General features: G+C 36.6%; 1 pseudogene; it reads right to left on the bottom strand.

Annotated features, from left to right (window-relative positions):
- Nucleotides 1-209: 209 nt before the first annotated feature.
- LOC123241346 overlaps nucleotides 210-16,011 on the bottom strand; it is a 72,297-nt pseudogene continuing 56,495 nt past the window's right edge.

Raw genomic sequence — 16,011 nt, 5'->3', positions numbered from 1 at the left:
TCTTGATGGTTAACAGCAGCTTAGCTGTGTACTCTGGTTTCCCTATCCTGGTTAGTCCTGTCACTCCTTCAACCCAGTGCGTGTACCCACAAACCATTAGGACACATTTACATCCCTGGTGCCCCATCTTTTTTACACCTGGTATCCTAGACCCAGAGGCAATTGATGTTGTTTTCTCTTTGATATATAATTTGTGTTTTGGAGAGATTCTAACTAGCTGGGCTTTCCCCAGCCCCACTATTAATGTCATCAACGACATCATGAGGATATTTGCAATCAAGGTTGCAGCCCACAGACTGGGCTGTTCCAAGTATCTCTTTAATGTTCCATAGAGGTCTCTTGTCAAGGATCAGTGCCTCATCTGTTGAGTAATCTTGATAATCTCATAGACCTTGATATTTCCATTGTGTTTAATATTTTTCTGCTTGTTTCTGTCCCAAGGTGGTTGGGCAGAAGGCACAAGCTCAGTCTGGGCTTATCTGTTCTAAATGGTAAGTTTTGCTGTGATCCTGAGCCCTTTCCAATCACCAGTTGCCTTGGTGATGCCATCACCAACCTATTTGGAAGAAGTAATATAAGGTTTTGCAAGTACAGAGACCAACCCAAGCCACCAATTTTGGGGGCCAGAGCAGATGTATCATCAGTTTCACCATCGGTGCACCTTAAATGTACAACTTTAATTTTATTCAAACTTATATTTAAGATTTCTGAAAAATGAACCTGGAATGTAGGGAAAATCCTTTCTTATAACCTCTGAACCCTGAATTTTGTTCAGTAAAAGGACAGAAAAGCAAAAGAATAAAACAAAGACCTGGAGATGTGGGAATTCCCTGCTGAGGCTCAGACTTCTGCAAATTGCCATTTTCTACTAGATGAACAAAAAAGGAAAGAAATATCCTTTAGCACCTCTTGCTGGATGCTAGTAAAAAAAGCAGAAGGAACCTTATAGTGCTTATAGACCACAGGAAAGACAAGTTTTAGGACAAGAATTTATCTCCCTCTAACTCTCAATTGCCCATCATCTTAGAGGCAACCTGAGCCACTGAAAACCAGAAGTCACCTTCATCCCCTGAGAAAGATGTTTATGTTTACCTCCATGGGAGATAACAACATGTCATCCAAAGGTCCATGCCCTGCAATTTCATTAAATTGATTAAAGGAACTCATCTAACTGATCAAGGTCATCTTTGATCCACACATTTCAACCCCTTGTATTAATATGAGTAGAATCATTAAATTTTATGAATAGAATGAACTTCAGAGATAATTTAGACCAACTCACTAATTGTAAAGATTAGGAAACTGAGGTCCTGAGAGATCTAAAGTCACATAAATAATAAATGGCAGGCCTGACTTTAGAACCCAGATATTTTAACATGATGATATTTATCTTTTCAGAAAATTTTTTTAGTGACTAAATGGAGGAATGGATTCGAGTGGTAAGTAAATTAAGGCAGGTAGACCCATCGGTAAGCTAAAATCAACATGTTAGGCAATAGGGTGGTGTCAGTGTCAGAAAAAAAATTCAAGAGATGTTGCAAATGTGAAATCAGCAGATCTTGGCAACAACTTGGATAATGGGAATGAGAGATAGTGAGGAATCCAGAATGACTCCCATGTTGTGAACCTGAAAGATTCAGCACTTGGTATTTCCTTCGACAATAATAGGGAAGGTAGAGGGGAAGGGTTCAAGGGGAAAAGTTTTAGACTAGACATCCAGTTTAAGAAATATGAAAGGTGGTTGAAGATAAAAGATTGGAGATCAGCAGAGAGATTGGGGTAGAAAAGGTAGATTTGAGAATCATCAGCATTGCGATGGTAATTAAATCTATGAGAGCTTATGTGAAGTGAACCAAGTGAAATAGTTTAAAGGGAGAAGAAAAGAGAGCCCAGGTCAGAACCCTGAAGGACACCTACAGATAGTGGGTATGATCTAGAGTAGAGGAGGATGCAGCCAAAGAAGACAAATAAAAGAAGGAGCAGTAGGTAGAGGAGAATCAAGAGAAAGTAGAGTCCTATAAACTTAGGGGAAAGAGACGTCAAGGAGGAGATAGGGACCAACAGTGTCACAGAGAAGTCAAGGAGAATGGGGACTGAGAAAAGGATATTGGATTAACTAAAAGACCATTAGCTGCTTTAGAGAGCAGTTTCAGTTTAGAATAGAGTCAGAAGTCAGATTGTAAGGAGATTAAAAAAAAGAGAGAGGAGAGAACATGGAGGCACCTGTTGTCCACTACCTTTTCAAGGAGTTTAGATACAAAGAGCAGAAAAAGATATAAGATGGTAGTGGGGTTGGAAGGATTAATTGTGGTTTGTTTGGGGTTTTTTTCAGCATAAGGGAATGTGTATATAGACAGTAGGAAAGGAGCCAGCAGAGAAGGAGAGACTGAAAATAAATGAAAGGGGGGCAATCTGTTGGAGGAGACAGGATGGAATGGAAGGTTTGAGAAGAAATGAAAAAGTGTGGAAGAGTTGCTGAGAGATGTAGAATAGGATTGTCTAGCAGCAGTGAGGACCCAGCTGAAGTTACATAACATAAATTATAGTGGAGTTAGTCAGAACGGTTATATGATTTTCTCTACCTTCATCCAGCACCACATGTATAAGAGTAAAGGCAACCAAAAACAAGAGTTATCCAAGGCTGAAGTGATATGATAGGGAGGCAAGGAATTCAAGAACTGATTTACCAAGGAGGGAAGATGGGAAGAAAAGGAGAAAGTGGCTAGTGCAGGGGATATGATCTGGAAGAGCCATGAAGGGTGAAAGAATGGAGGTCACGTGCGATTGATGAGTGGGGTTAGATAAGGGAAGGCAGAGGGAGAGAGGAAATATCAATAGATTATGATCAGATAAAGAAATTTCAGAATTCCAAAAGTATTATATTTATGGGAAATGGAAAATCAAGAATAAGACCACCTTTATTTGTAGCACTGATCACTCATATTTTCTCCCTGCCTGCTCTCAAAAAAAGATGTGCCCTGAATCATTTGTATTGTTTTGTGTAAAGAGCATGGGAATAAAATAAGAATAAGCAGATCCGTAGTGCCTATCTTACAGAATCTTCATGAGAATCAAGGCAGAGAATGTTTGTAAAATATTTTATAAATCTTGAAGTTGCCCACTGTGATTAGTGTAAAATTAAGATAGAATATTTTATTATTTTTATTGTAACTTCATTATAAATTAAGTCAGTTTTCCCTTTATAAAATTTACATTTTAAAATTTTACTATTAAAAGTTTTATTCACTTTTCTTTAACCCTTCCTCCAGCACACAAACACACACACACACACACACACACACACACACACACACACACACATGCAAACATATATATACAGATCTGAAAAGAAATTTAGGCATGAGCACAAGAAAAAGAATCATTTCAGAGTTGTTTTCTAGGGAGGATATTTCCCACTACCCCCAGAAAATCACAGTGAGAAGGATACAACCTCCTATATTTATTCCTAAGGGCCAAGAAGCTATGAGAGGAAGAAAAACATTCATTGGTCACCTTAGACAACACTCAAGGGAGACCCAAGTGCCATATGTTTCCTGTTTTGTTCTCCAGCTTGTATGATGCTACCCAATTTCATGTTTGGCCCCTGTCTCTGTGCATTGTGATATTGTAATTGAGTCATATATAGTCACTCTGCCTCCTGATTTGACTTTCTTTAAGTTTCAACTAATATCCCCTTTTTTTAACTGGAAGTCTTCTTTTCTAAACCCTCTTAGTGTCAGTGCCTTCCTTCTGCCAATCACCTCCTATTTATCCTCCATATAGATTGCTTCATAGATATTTGTCTACATATTGTATCTGCCATTAGAGCTTGAGTTCCTTGAAGTCAGGGACTATTGTTTCTTTTCCAATGTCCAGCCCTTAGCATGGTGCCTGGCATGTAGCAAATACTTAATAATGTTACTAATTGGCTGACTAAAAACAAAATCACACCCGTACTCAGTAGCATAGACTTCCTCTCTTCCCCAAAATTGATACAGATTATATAGAATCCTGTTAGAAAATTTTTTGGTTTAAATTTTTTTTCTTGAAAATATGAAATAGCATTCTTTCCCTTTGGAAGATAAATGATGAGGCCTGCCATTGTACTGTTCAGAATGTTGGTGAGGGAATTACTGTTAATTAAGATTTGATAACTTCATTTGAACAGAAGGCAACACCAGAGCCAAAGTTTCTAAGAAAAAATCCATTTATATCTATGCCTTCAAGTGTTCTTGATAGGAATGAGTGTTGTATTTTGTCAAGAACTTTTTTGCATCTAATGATATAATCATAAGATTTTTGTTATTTTTTAATTGATGAAATAAATTATGTTAATAGTTTTCTTTATGTAAACCAGACTATATACCTGGTAAAAGTCCTATTTGGCCATAATGTATAATCTTTGGGATATATTTTTGGAGTCTCCTGGCTAATATTTTACTTAGAATTTTTGCATCTATATTCATTAATGAAACTGGACTACATTTTTCTTTTTCTGTTTTTGCTCTTCTTGGTTTAGGAAGCAGCACCATATTTATTTCATAAAAGAAATTTAACTGTTACCATTTGTTCTAAATAATTCACTTAATATTAGAATTAGATTATCTTTGAATGTTTGGCAAAATTCACTTGTAAATCCATCTGGTCTTAATGCTTTTTTCTTAGGACGATCATTTAAAGTCTTCTCAATTTCTTTTTCTAAAATAGGTTTATTTAAATATTTTATTTCCGCCTCTGTTAGTCTAGGCCAGTAGTTCCCAAACTTTTTTGGTTTACCACTCCCTTTCCAGAAAAAATATTACTTAGCCCCCTGGAAATTAATTTTTTTTACATTTTAATAGCAATTAATAGGAAAGATAAATGCACCTGTGGCCATCACTGCCCCCCTGGATTGCTGCAGCACCACCATGGGGCAGTGGCACCCACTTTGGGAATCACTGGTCTAGGCAATTAATATTTTTATACGTATTCATCCATTTCACTTCAGTTATTAAATTTATTGGCATACAATTGGGCAAAATAACTCCTAATAATTGCTTTGATTTCATTTCATTAGTGGTAATTGAGGAGTATGACTAGTATTGGTTCAATTCCATTCAGTCAAAAAACATTTGTTAATTTCCTACTATTTGTAAGACTCCATGAACACAATTATGAAAAAAAACCATAATTTGCCCTCAACAAACTTGCTTTAATTGAATAGGGGGATGAGAATATATACAAAACATACACATGTGACATGAGCTAGGGAAAATGACTAATTTTTTTTGCAATATCAAAAACTGTATTCTGAAAGATTCAAGGAGGAAGCTAATATTTCTATTGATGAAATTAGAGAAGTAAACATGAAGAAGAGTGATGGCCCTTCATCTGTCCTTTAAAGGAGGAGAAAAATATCAAGAGACAAAACAGATGGAGGAGGAGAGAGTTCATACCATATAAAGTAGAGAATGGGAAATGATTAAGGGACTATGAGTAGTTCAGTTGGGCAGAAGTATAGAGTGCCTAAAGGGCAAGACCATGAAACAAAATTATAAAAACAGGTTGGAGACAGATTGTGTAAGGTCATAAATGCCAGAGTAAAAAAAAAAAACTATATATTATTTCCCAGGCAGTAGAGAGGCACTGACATTTTTTGAAGAGGGGAGTAATAAAATCAAGTTGATTTTCTAATCCATTGATTAGATTTCCTTGCCAGCTATAGAAAGAATATACGCGATGGGAAGAAATTAGAAGCAAGAAGAAATATTAGGAACCCATGTGACAGGTCCAGGTGACAGATAATTAGAGACTGATTCTGGTGCTGGTACCATGGATAGTAAAAGGATAGAATGAATATTATAGACAAAATATTGTAGAAATAGAGTCAGGAGAACTTGGCAATGGATTTGGATGCATCAAAATTTGTGTGTGTGTGCGTGTGTATGAAATAGTGGCTTAGGGATGAGGAAAAGTGAAGAGTAAAAGGTAGACTGGGAAGGTATTTAAGACTATAAACAGAAATATGGAAGTTAGAAAACAGTACACATTTTTAAGGGAAGAATTCAATTTTTAGACATGTTGAATTTCCGATATGGGGAGGCATCCACTTGTAATTATTCAATAGACAACTGGAAATATGAGACAACAATTGATGATAGAGACCAAGCCTGGACATATAGATTTGGGAGACATGATTAGACATGCTTTCATCTTTATGATTAGTCCTTCTATTGCTTCAGAATTGCAGCCCCTTTCACTTTACTTTATAAAGTCCTAGAAGGATCCTGCATAGTGGATATAAGCTAGCTACACACTACCAGTATATTACCACTGATGATTTGTATATAAGAAGTGAAACAAAGGGAATCGTAAATAGCCTCTGTATCATTAGAATAATAGGTAGTCCAACTTTGCAGTGAAAATCAATGAATATATATTTATGCATAAACATATTTAATATTCATATAGTTTATATTATATAATATCTTATGTCAAATATATTTATCTCACGTGTCAAGTTATATTAATTATTACTATTATTGCTATTTATATTCATATATTAATTATTATGTGTTGATGTATAATATTAATGTTAACATAATAATATTAATTATTGATATTGTTGTATTTTATACAAATGTAAAAGGAGTTTAAGAACTCACTGGCATCCTGGGATCCTAGGAACTGGAGTTCAGTGAGATAAGCATTCCCTCTTGGTCTTGAGAATAATTTGGGACTATTGCAATTTTTTATTTGAAAGGTAAACTTGAGTCATGCCTCTCTGAGTTCTTAAAGGGAAACTCAACAACAATGATGCACTACTTAGTGGAACGGTAAACTGGGCCAGTCATCCTGGAAAGTAATTGCAGACTATTAAAGTATGAAAATCTTTTGATTCAGTGATGTCTATACTCCAAAGAGATTTTAAAAAAAAGAAAAAGGATGCATATATATTATATATAATCTCTACATATGCTATATACATATATAAACATCAATAGCAGCTCTTTTATAGTGATAAAGAATTAGAAACCAAGGGAGTGTCCATTAATTGGAGAATAGCTAAATAAGTTAAGGCATATGCATACATATATGTATACATATATATAAAATGGAATATTATTGAGTTGTCAAAAATGATGAAGGGAATGATTTCAGAGAAACCTGGGGATATGTATAAACTGACGCAGAGTGAAGTTGGCAGATCTAGGAATACAATTTATTCAATAACCATAATAAGATCATTCCTACCTGATGGATGTAAGCTGGCTATATACTACCAATGATGACTTGCATATAAGAAATGAAACTATTTCAAAAGACTTAATAACTCCAATCAACACAATGACCAACCTCGATTCCAGAGATCTCATCATAATATATGCTACCCATTGCGTGAGAGAGTGGTGGAGTACAGATTTAGGTATTTTTTAAACACCATCAACCTAGGATTTCGTTTTGCTTGACTCTGTAATTTTCCCTAGAGGTTTATTTTTCTTACTTTCCTAACAGGAAAGAGTAGGATCTTCATTAAAATAAGATAAAATTTAACTTAGAAAGAAGGAGCATACATAATCTTTGAGACATGGATTGAGAGAAATAACTAAAGATTTCAAGAGGTGAATAGGAGCTGCAGTAGGGAATAGCATCCCCAGATCAATCATTTCTCATCAATTAATGAACTGAACCCAAAAGAATCAGTAATAAAGATGCAAAGGGTTAAAAAAATAGAGAGAGCTACTGAAAAGAGAAAGAAAAAGGTGGGCTTGACTGAGGCAGAGAAGTGAGAGATAGAGGAGAACCACTGACCCCGTAGGAACAGCTTGGCAAAGAATACTCTCGGGCTGAAATTTCAATCCATATTGACCTCTCCAAGGATTGAGGGAAATTAAAAAAAAATCTGCTCTTTCCCCAATTTCCTTTATCTATGCCTGTCTAGTAGCAAATGTAATATATAATCTGCACACGTCTTTTTCTTCAACATTTCCTATCTTGTGATTTCTTTTTTGCCTCAAAGAGACCAGGAGTTAGGTAGAGATAAAAACAAATTTAAATTAAGGCAGAAAACTGAACTTCTTTCTGAATGTTGTATATTTTCTTAATCAGGGACTCTAAGCTATTGTGATTTTGCTAATCACTTTCCATCTGACAGAAACTCCCAAAAAACAGCAGCAGAGGGGACCACATGGACCTGAGGGGCCATTATTATCTTGCTCATAGGCTAAAAAACGAGCTAACTTATTACAGGATGTGTTTGGCTGATTAAAATCTCCAAAGGCAAAGAAAGGGGTTAGGGAAGAGGGCAGTGACTAGTAACTACCTGACAAGCGTGCCAATCCACTAAGATGCCCATAATCAACAGTGTTACACAATCAGAGGGGGAAATTGGGTGAGAAAGCTGTATGAGAGAAGCAAGGAAAGACTGAAGAATTCAAGAGACCCAAGAATGAGTTGCTCTGGATATTTTAAAAGTTGTGTAAAACAGCCTAGGAAGTTACTATTTTATGAACTCATAAATATTCTTAAGTCTGGAAACAACCTGGTCTTTGTCCTTCAAGACAGTTTATCCCAAGAGATCAATGTGAAGTGAAGTTGCTACTTTTTTTCCCCTTTCATTCTATCCCTTTCTGACCAGGAAAAGCCTGGAGCACAGATACATGTTTGCAATACAATAATCTCATGTGAGTAATATATATAATAAAACTATCAATTGATTCCCTTAGGGCCTTACAGAGTTAGTACAGTTTCCCAGGTATATAAGCTACTTCCAGGGAGGAGATGATTAATGGGGAGAATCTAGTATTCTAGAGGTTCTCCTTTGTGGTATGACTTTCCTTTAATGAACTGTTACTGAAATCCTCCCTGCTGCCCTTTCACCTCAAGGCTCAAACCCAATTCCCTTGCTCATTAAACTGTACACTTCTTTTCTCCCAGGATGGATTTGAGTTAGTCCTAAAACTGTCTGGGCTGGGCTTGATGTGGTATAATAATGACGTGGTACAATAAGTAGGATTTCGACCAAAGTCTCCCTGCTTAGGGAGATCAGAAATTCACCTCTTGGGCTCCAGATGTGCACTTTCTTGCTGTTAAACTGAAGCTGAGATGCTGAGTCCTGACATCATGCCTTTGACACTTACATTTAAAGCTCAAATCTCCATAAAAAGGGGGACAATCTGATTCACTGTTTAACTTTCAGGCCACGAACTGAAATATCATCAAGTGAGAGGGGAAAAGATTGGGTTGCTCTCAAAGTGCAATCACAGGACAAGGCAGAATTTGGCCACAGAAGTTTTGGATGTTCTTCCTGTTTTCCAAAACATCAAGGATTTCTTTGCATTCTTTGCTTACCACAAGGAGTCTCATTAAACATTCCATGGAGAAAGAGCTGTAAATCAAATATGGGGAAGTTGGCTGTTTGATGCCTGGCGTGCTGTCCATGACCTCATTAAGCGGAATGCTGAGTGGTTTTAGCAAGACTGTTCTCTTGCCTCTAAAAGTCCTCAGATTCCATCTTGCTTGGTTGAGACCCTAATTCCCCAGGAAGTGAACTTTTCAAAGGTTAGCGTCAAGCTTTCTGATGTGAGGCTCTGCATGTAGACTTGACTCTTAATTCATCACTTATAATTATGTGAGCATAATAGAAACCCTTAATGTAAAAAAAAAAATGGTTTTTAATCTACTCTGATGCAGCACTCAACCTGATGATATACAAGGAGAAGTGATTTTTTAAGAAGTATGTTTACTCTGTTTATGAGTAGAAAGTTTAATAACTAAAATGTGTTTATGGGAATTTTAAAATATTGAAGGAGTAACAAAATGACTAAATTGAAAGTATGCTTTTTAAGTGCAAGGCAGAGCATGTCCTTTGAATTTGGATTGTAACTGTTTTCATTAATGGTATGATTTTAATGAATTCATTGAACATGAACATGAATGGGGAGGAAGATTATGCTAAGACCTTAAATATGTATAGTCTTGGAAGGGTATTTGTCTTGGGACCATGATTCTCACAAGAACTACATGTCTGGTGGAGTGGACATGCTCTGCTTGCTAAGGTTTTCCTATGACATGCATATGACAAGGATACTGTTCCCTTGCTATATATCTATAATCCATTTCCATTCTGACCCACAAAGCACTTCTATCTCCTTCTCTGGCTTTTCTTTCCTTTCCTCTTCTATATATATTTTTTTGAAACCTCTTGATATTTCTTGTGTCTAACTAGCTGCACTCTCAACAAGATCTCTTCCATTTGTCCTCTTCTCTTCCTTCCCTCTGCCAATCCTATGGTGTAAGTCCTTGTTACCTTCACTTATACTAAACAGACTTCCCATTTCTACTTTTCCCCCTTCCTGTCTTTGTATAATTTCTATAATACTCTTCCAAAGGTGCAGGCATGGCCAAGTCATTTTTGTCCAAACTCTTATACCTAATGCAGTCTATATCCTCTGGCCCACTCTTCCACAACCAGGAAGGTTACATCTCCCCCTCAAGAGTTCTTGGGTACCCTGAGAAATTTGAAGGTATCTTTCCACTATTGCCATCTGTTCAAATACCCACTAGCTGGATTTCTTCCATTGCTAGATATGAACAACTAGAACCTCAATTCCATTTATCCACTTAATATCAATTTTCACAAAATATTTACTTCAAATTAAAGAGCAAGAAGAAATTAAAAGCCACTATAATGGTTTCCTATTACTTCTAAGAACAAAAAGAAATTTCTCTGTTTGGTGGCATTTAAAGGTCTTCATAACCTGACCTCATTTTATCTTTCCAGTTTCCTTTTGTTCCTGTTGTTCTTCAGTTGTTTCAATCATGTCTGATTCTTCATGTCCCCATTTGGGGTTTTCTTGTGGTTTGCTTTCTCCAACTTATTTTACAAAAGAGGAAACTGAGACAAATGGGGTTTAGTGACTTGCCTAAGGCCACACAGCTAGTAAGTGTCTGAAGCCAAATTTAAAGTCAGAAGATGAGATCTTCTTGACTCCAGGCCCAGTGCTCGCTCCACCATGTCACCAGCTGCCCCTTCTTATCCATTACTTCACTCCTTCTAGTCTAATCATACTGCTGTTCCTCATACATATCCTTTCTCTCTGCCTTTATACTAGCTGTTTCACATTTCTGAAAGTGTCCTTCCTTACTTCAGCCTCTTGGAACACTTCCCTGGTTTCCTTCAACATTCAACCCAAATGCTACCTTTTTCAGGAAATGTTTCCCAGTCCCACTCAGCTATTAGGGCCCTTCCCTCTAGGTTATCTTCCATCTATGAGGCAGTTTAGCATTGCTAACAGGTTAGAATCTTCAGGTCTGGGAACTGACTTATCTCTTAGAGTGGAAGCCTGATCTATTTTGGGGCTTAAAATGCAGATGTTGTGGAACAGCTAATAGAAGTTCTAGCAACAGGGAGGTCAATCTTTCCTATAATCCTAGCCCTTACCCTTACTATTACAGCTGATCCAGGAACTTCCTTATAACAAGAAATAAAGTCACGGGCAAGGAATGCACATTATGACAAAAGGCTAGAGACTTTGGAAGGCAATTTTGTCAGTCATTTTTTATCAACTTTCCAAGTAGTATCCATATCCCATGCAAATCATCTTCCTTTTCTTCTGTCTTAGTCCTTTGGAATTTTGACTCATCCTAGGCTCAGACTTATGCTGCCTTAGATCCTGATTTGGACTCGGGCTTGTTATTAGGAAGGAGAATTTGAGTATATGAGCAGGATCTTCAGAGGAGATGCAGATGCAGGGAAAAGATTCTAGAATATAGGAGTGGAAGAAGGGAGATGGTCACTGGGTTTGGAGCTGGGTCTTTTCTCTGGGTTTGACCTGAAGAGACCAGCTACTTTAATTAGATGTTTTCTACCCTGTCTTCCCATCTACCTGCTTCCCTGCTGACTGGTTGCTACATCTACTGAGCTTCCTGGTGTGATCCTGAACCCTCTGGGCCATCTGTCTGTAAGAATTGGGTTTGGGATCCTTCTGGATCCAGAACCTCTTCCTGGGTCTTTAGGCAGATAGGTAAGGATCAGAGTAGCTCAATTTCTGTGATGACTTTTGATGACGAGATATATAGATTTAGGGAGAGGTTTAGTTAGTTGTTATTAGTTTAGGATTATCCAAATCCCCTTTTCACCTTCCCTTGTTATAATAAACCAAAACATCCCTATTATATATTGATCTGTGTTTGTTTCCTCTGCCTGGCCTGGGTCTGTTAGCCTGTCAACCCATATTCAATCTACTGACACTGGTTCTGTTGGCCTTCCCAAAACAGTTTAATCTTCTGATACTGGCCTAATTAAATATCTAATCCCATTTCCAAAACCCTACTGACATTACAGGCTATAGGAAGTAAGGACTAGGTTTCCTCAAAACTCAGTGATTGTACTGACCTATAGAGATGATAAAAATAATAATAGCAATTTTAAGGTTTTTAAAGTATTTTATATTTGCTCCTCATTTGATCCTCACAACAACCCTTTGAAGTAGAGACTATTATTATCTCCATTTTACACATGAGAAAAATGAGGCTGAGAAGCCTACAGATTAACTCAAGATTACTCAGTGAGTGTCTGAAGTAGGATTTGAACTCATGCCTTCCAGTCAGTCATGCCATCCACTATGCCACCTCAGTATCTGACAGTACCATTTGGCATCCATTAAACAAATTGCCTGTAACCAATGATGAATGAACTTTGTAATACTAGAACCCTTCTTCCCAGCAAGGAGCTCTAATAACTCCAGAACTTGAGCAGCAACAGGAACAGATTCTAAGGACCAGTTACACTTCCAACTATGTGTGCCACCCTTTGGAACCCAAACTAGACCTGGCACCAGCTGGAGTCACTTACTCTGCCCATCGATACCAAGGCAATACTTTCACCACATAAATAGAATCTTCCTCAGGGTTCTAGTGGATCTCCACTACCAAAAGATTCTTCATAGCCTGGACTAAGTGGACTTTCAAGATACCCTATCTGTAGGGGTGGGACCTTTACTGATTTATCTCTCCTCAGGAAAAGCAGAACCTTAGTGAATAATGTAGACTGGCTTACTTTAGAACTTACTTTGTAACACTGTCCTAACATTTATGATTTTCAGCCAGCACACTCAATACATTCATCAGTGATCTGTGACCATGGTAAAATATTCCAGATCCTTCTGAACACTAAGTCAGGATTCCATGTGGAATACAGAACAAAGTTTGAAGAATTATGAAGCGTCCATCTATGATGAATTAATTCACCTTCTTCTGCCTACCAATCTGCCTATTCTAATCTATCAATGAGTGAGTATAAAGCTATGCTTTTGTTCAGCCAAGGTTATTGAAGACCTTGCAGAATTTGGCCAACTCAGACACTATAATATAACTATTATATAAGGGAAAGAATCAGAGGCTGGGAACTGAAGTAGCTAAAAAGTTTTACTCAACCAAAATTGCTCTATCATCATGAAGAAAGCCTAAAATCTCTATTCGTATCCATACCTTCTCAGCATAGAAAAATCTTGTCCTAATGTAGAGAGAGCACAATTCTTGGCATATAGTACTTAATAAATGTTTATTGATTGAATTATTGATTGATAGAATATTTTCTGAGCCTAAACTTCAAATGCCAGCCTATAGCTTATGTATTAAAGAAATTAATGCCTGGACCCTAATGAGAGTGGACTTGGTGGTTTCTGAAATTGTTAAGGACCCATTATGCCCATAAAAGACTAGAGATTTCAGAAATCCTGTGGTTCTATATAGTCATAACTTATTATAAGGTATAGTTAAAAGGGATGGGAGGCAACGTTGCATATACTAGGACACCAGGACATAAAGATGAAACATGTGCAGAGTTTGTAAAATACATCAAAAGTCAGCATGATGAGTGCCAGGCATGAAATGAGGAAGACCTAAATTTGAATCCAGACTCAGATATTTATTACTTATATGGTGCTGGACCATTCACTTAAATCTGTTTACCTCAGGTTCCTCATCTGTAAAATAGAGATAATAGCATAGAGGGCCACACATGTAGGAGATATATATATATATGAACCTAAGCATTTGTAAAAGTTCACATACAAAGACATGGCCATCACACACTGAGTGGTAACCAAAGAGGGAATATTTATTGGAAAATACATATGTAGATTGAATCCATTTTTATTCTTTCTTGGACAATATCAATATTGATGGCAAACCTTGCTGACAAATATAAATCTCCATGTTTTGTGCTTCACTTAATATTAGTAACCAGAAAGTTGTTATCATCAAAGTTATCCATAATTAGAACTTTCAAGAAATTTTATATGATTTTTGACATATAGGTACGAGTAACCCTGTCAGAGAAAAATCTTTAAGATGGTATTATGTTTTATCAAGTAAAATGAATTTTTGTAATCAGTGGACAATAAACACAGTAAGATTCTGAATTTTCTATATATTTTATTCAATTATATGAATTTTAAAATGTGGTCTACTATAGACTATCATTTTGGGAAGCCTAACTACTTCATTATGATAACAATAGCTAATATTTATATATTATTTAAAGTTTGTAAAGTATGGTACACATATTCTCTAATTTGAGCTTCACAAGTCATTACAGAATGTCTATTTATCCCAATGAACCAATTGCACATTCTTGGAGGTGAACAGTTTTTAAACCCATCTCTTTTTTAAATTTTGATTCTGCTTTCATTCTCTTCTTGAATTTACCCTCATTGTTTCCTCTGAGGTGCAACTCTGGGAAATAGGTGCTGATAGTATCATCATTTTATAGATGGAGAAACTGGGGGTGAAAGGCTTAGTAACTTGCTCAGGGTCACATAAGTAGAAAATATCTGAAAGAGGATTTGAACTCAAGTCTTCTTAATTTCAAATCCATAGCTCTATCCCCCTATGCAGTATAACGTAGTTGGTAACTGCCCATGCTTTAATTAAGGATGCTTTCAGTGTTTGTCTGTTATTCTCATAAATACTTTGTAGTGACAGGAAAATACTCACATTTCTTGGGCATTGCTGAAATTCTCTTAATATTTTTAGTTGTTCTAATGAAAAAATAGAAAGTTATTACACTAAAGTTAATTCTGTTCCCTAACTACTCATTTTTCTTCTGTGTGGACCAATAGAAACATTCTAAACCAGAGTTTTTAAGAACAAACTTGGCCACTTAGTTTTCAGCTGTCATTCTTAAGTCAGCAAGCAACATGCAGATCCCTAATAATCCTAGGTGTCCTCCTTGATATTTGCAGAGAAGACAGTACAGATTAATATTCCCTTCACATTCATTCAAATTTACTCTTTCCCACTAATCTAAGTTGCTCCTTGGTTATTATTATTCTATGCAATTTTTTTTCCTGATGGCATTAATGATTTCAGCCTGAGCAGAACTCCTTTGAACAACAGGGCATGGGTAAGAATGAAGATAGACAAATGATCTAATTAGGTTGAAAGAAAGAAAGAAAGAAAGAAAGAAAGAAAGAAAGAAAGAAAGAAAGAAAGAAAGAAAGAAAGAAAGAAAGAAAGAAAGAAAGAAAGAAAGAAAGAAAGAAAGAAAGAAAGAAAGAAAGAAAGAAAGAAAAAAAGATCAGGGAAGCTACTTCAAATTGCCTCCCACATAATGACTATACAATGAAATTATGAAATTCAGTCTTTCTTGAATCCTTACAATTCCCATCAGAAAGGTCACAGTAGAAAATAAGTCAGTAATAAGATGTGGTAGATTTTGAATTTTGCCTGGATAAAGGAACCTAGACAACCTGATCAATTAACAATCAACACATATCATGCGTGCTGTAAGCATTATAGCTGAATCATTTCTTCCTCCAGCACAGTAATGCTGGACTTGCTGTGAATTCCAACGCTAATTTTAACCCAGCTGGTTTGCTTCCTATCTCATGGATCTCTCTTTTGAAGAGTGAAAGTCATATAATAATTCTCCAGCATCTCTAGGAGCTGAAGGTCACCTTCCCGGGTCATGCCCACCAGAAGGGAGGATGCCACTAATCCTCTGGTATCAAGCCATCCCACCAGGTG

Source organism: Gracilinanus agilis, chromosome 3, assembly GCF_016433145.1.
Source record: "Gracilinanus agilis isolate LMUSP501 chromosome 3, AgileGrace, whole genome shotgun sequence".
Lineage (NCBI taxonomy): Eukaryota > Metazoa > Chordata > Mammalia > Didelphimorphia > Didelphidae > Gracilinanus > Gracilinanus agilis.
The sequence above is the reverse complement of the archived record's forward strand: the minus strand, read 5'-3'. Positions and strand labels throughout refer to the sequence as shown.